Genomic DNA, 3,526 nt, shown 5'->3' on the forward strand with positions numbered 1-3,526 from the left:
TTTCTCTACATCTTGTATCATGTCATATGCCATTATGATCAAATTTACTGGTTGTATTTTTTTATACAGTTGTAAATATCAACAAATAAATAAATAAAAATAAAAAAAAAAAAATGTACTCTTTTTTCATTTATTTATTTATATTTTAGTCTTTACATTCATAACTATTACCTATTGCCCACAACAGTGTCGCAAATTGAAATATCTATCAATAAATAAAGTTCGATTATAAAAAAAAAAATTGTTTAAAAATCTTATCATTAATAAATAATGAATTTTGTGTTATTTTTAGATAGTCTGCGATATTGTTGTTTATCCATACGTTGCTGAATTCATTGTGGCTTGTAGTAAATTAATTCTGTATATAGAAGCATCGTTTCTAGTCAAATGTATAATTTATTCACTGTATGTATATAATAGCTATTCACCCCTGGGGCGATATTGTATTACACAGGATGCAGGTACTAGTACTGGACCACTATCGCTAGGTGCATTCGTATTGAAATACAACAATTATCAATAATGTTCAATAATTCCCGCCTTGTGAATTATACAAAAGAGAGGGGGGATTTCAGTCGAAATCGATACTGTATTTACTGATGCAGTAAGGAACCTTTTTTACTGAGGGAGGGATTGTCGTGTTTCTATAAAATAATTTATAATTTACACAGGCTTAGAGTCTCTTATTGCGAGTAAAAACTTTTTCGAAAGTCCCTACGTGTTCTCGAAGTGTTACCTACTGTATGATTTATTCCATAATTGCTAGGACGTGCACGAATAGAAGCGTGATATGTTGCGAGAATATCGTTATCACAAAATCATAAAGCGACTAACTTGCTCGACTTACAGCCAGGGATCTTGTGTGGTTAGCGTCTCTTGGGAAAAAGGATTACTTATTAAAAAATAAATGCGTACATGCATGTATCAAAATAAATTTATTAATTTGGATTAAAGAAGTTCATTAATAATTTTGTATTTTATTTCTACATTTTGGGAGTGGGTAGCACATAATCATTAATTCCGCAACTGTAGCCGTGAGTCAACCCTGTGGGTTTTTAGAGTCCCAGTGAAGAGGATACCCATGATGGAATAAAAATCTGGGGTCGAGGGTGATTTTTTACTAACTCACCTCCTTGCACAACCGTTATTCTAGTAACGGTTCTTTCTTACAAAGTAATGCTTCGTTCTTTTTCACAAAATTTGTGATCGTTTTCATTATCTTTGCTAAAATAAATTGAATTATAGTTATTCGGATACATTTTCATGTGCCCATTTTATATTCATATGTGAAAATCATAGAAGTTACTACCCCCACAAAAATACGTGCTTTAAATCCATAAAAATACAAAGATAAACGATATAAATTATTATATAGTACATTTAACTAGCTTTAATTTGAATGCTGGCAGACATCTGTAAGTCTTATGGTTCTAAAATAATGTTTTTCATTAATCAAATTTTTTGTCTGAACCACTATAAATCAATTTATTTTAGCAAACATCATGAAAACTACTATTCCTACGAAGATAAACTTCATAAACTACTTTATATTACATTAAACTAGTTTTAATTTGAGTGCTAATAGACATCTATACTTCACATAGTTCCTGATAAATAAATTTCTCAAATTAATTTTTTTATTTGACATGCTATTATGATGATGCTACATACACCACAAATGCACGCACGCACATAGGCACCTCTTCCCCCTTCCCCCCCCCCACACACACGTGATTCAAACAAATGTAAAAGAGGAACGTGATCCATACAAATGTAAAAATTAATAATAAATAAAATAAAAATAATAAATAAAAAAATTAATTAGAAAGAAGGCGATGTGTTTTTAAAAATTTAAACACTAATGTAATTTGAGCTTCCTCATCTCTAAATGCTGCTTTTTAAAAAGCTATATCTTGAATACCATTGAACGTAAATCGCTAAATTAGGGCTGACTATTACAAAATTTACTAGACAAACGGTCCAAACTTCCAATCCATTACAAAAGACTGATCTACATGACTGTTATAAGGCCTATTTGGAAATAAGGAGTTGAACTATAGGGCCCCACTAAACCATAAAACTCCTCTCGAATCCAATCCTTACAGTCCAAAATCCTTCGTAAAATCCTTAATTCTCCTTACTTTGTCACAAATCAAATCGTCCATCAGGAGGACCTCAATGTCCCCTATGTTGCCGATTTGGCCAGAACCAGATATCAATCCTTCCATAATAAACTTCCTAACCACCCAAACCAACTCGTTTCTAACCTGGCTTCTCCTTCACTACCTTATAATCCTCCTAGGCGTCTGAAAAAAATATGGCCTCGAGATCTTCTCCTTTAGAAATGTTTTTGGAGTTCTATCAATGGGTAAATTCTCCACATGTTTTTATCATGTCATAAGATCACTTACAGCAGATTTACTTGATGTGTATATATGTATACAGTTGTAAATATCAATAAATAAATTATTAAAAAAAAAAAAAAAAAAAAAAAATATTAGGGCTAATATTTCAGAAAATTTACTTTGCTTTAAAGGACGTTCTCTTAGGTTTTCTTGTGTTGTTGCTGAATTTAAAGATATTTATACGTTTCGATTGACGTTTTACACTGAGGGGTCAAAATACTTTAATCATGTTGGTTGTTCAGTAGTTCTACCTGCGGAGACCATCCGCTATAATCTTCCCCCCACATTCTCAGTGTTTTCCTCCGAGTTATATGCAATCTATTTGTCATTAAAGCCAGCACATGAAGTAAACGGCTCCTCCATTGTGATCTGTAGTGATTTTTACTCGAGCCTCAAGGCTATTTATACTTATACTTATATTTCACACAAATCCATTGTTTTTTCCATGATAACTTTAATAAAAAAATTACATAAAAAAGTAAATTTCCTGTGGGTCCCCTTCAGTCATGCAGGTATAACGGGAAACGAACTGGCTGACACAGCTGCCAAAGAAGTATGCACCCTATTTCCAGTGGCTGATTGTAACTTGGCGCTGTATGATCACAATAAATCGATTCTGACCCAATGCAAGGAAGCATGGCGCTGTTTTTGGTCCAAGGTATCTGAAACAAATAAAATGAAGACAATATTTGGTAATCATCGAAAATCGCCGTGGACAATGCATCATAACTAGACTCAGGATCGGACATACAAGATTAATAAACAAGCACCTTCTTGAAAGAAATCCATCACCGACATGTTATAGTTGTAAATGTACCCTGACGATGGAGCATATCCTGGAACACTGTTCGCGGCTGGAATCATCAAGAACGTCTTTTGGCCTTCGGGGACAACGTCAAGCCTTACTGCCAGAAAATTAGAATAAGTTGTTTAAGTTCCTAAAGGAGAACAACCTGTATCAAGGTATTCAGAATACGGTGCCTCTAACCCTGTGGTTGTATACGGCATCTAAAAATTAAACAAAGAAAATATACTGAGGTGTAGATAGTTGACCGTAGATTAATGATTGGAGAAGTTTGTCGGGGGGGTACGGTCAGCAAAGAACAACATAAATAAACAAA

The 3,526-nt window shown here is 33.4% G+C and overlaps 1 protein-coding gene across 2 annotated transcripts in view; it reads left to right on the plus strand.

The window, feature by feature from the left end:
- LOC106684799 (nucleolysin TIAR) overlaps positions 1-3,526 on the plus strand; it is a 511,771-nt gene that overhangs the window by 297,882 nt on the left and 210,363 nt on the right. The gene's annotated exons all lie outside the window — the stretch shown is intronic.

Source organism: Halyomorpha halys, unplaced genomic scaffold, assembly GCF_000696795.3.
Source record: "Halyomorpha halys isolate HHAL.00 unplaced genomic scaffold, Hhal_1.1 Scaffold619.1, whole genome shotgun sequence".
NCBI lineage: Eukaryota > Metazoa > Arthropoda > Insecta > Hemiptera > Pentatomidae > Halyomorpha > Halyomorpha halys.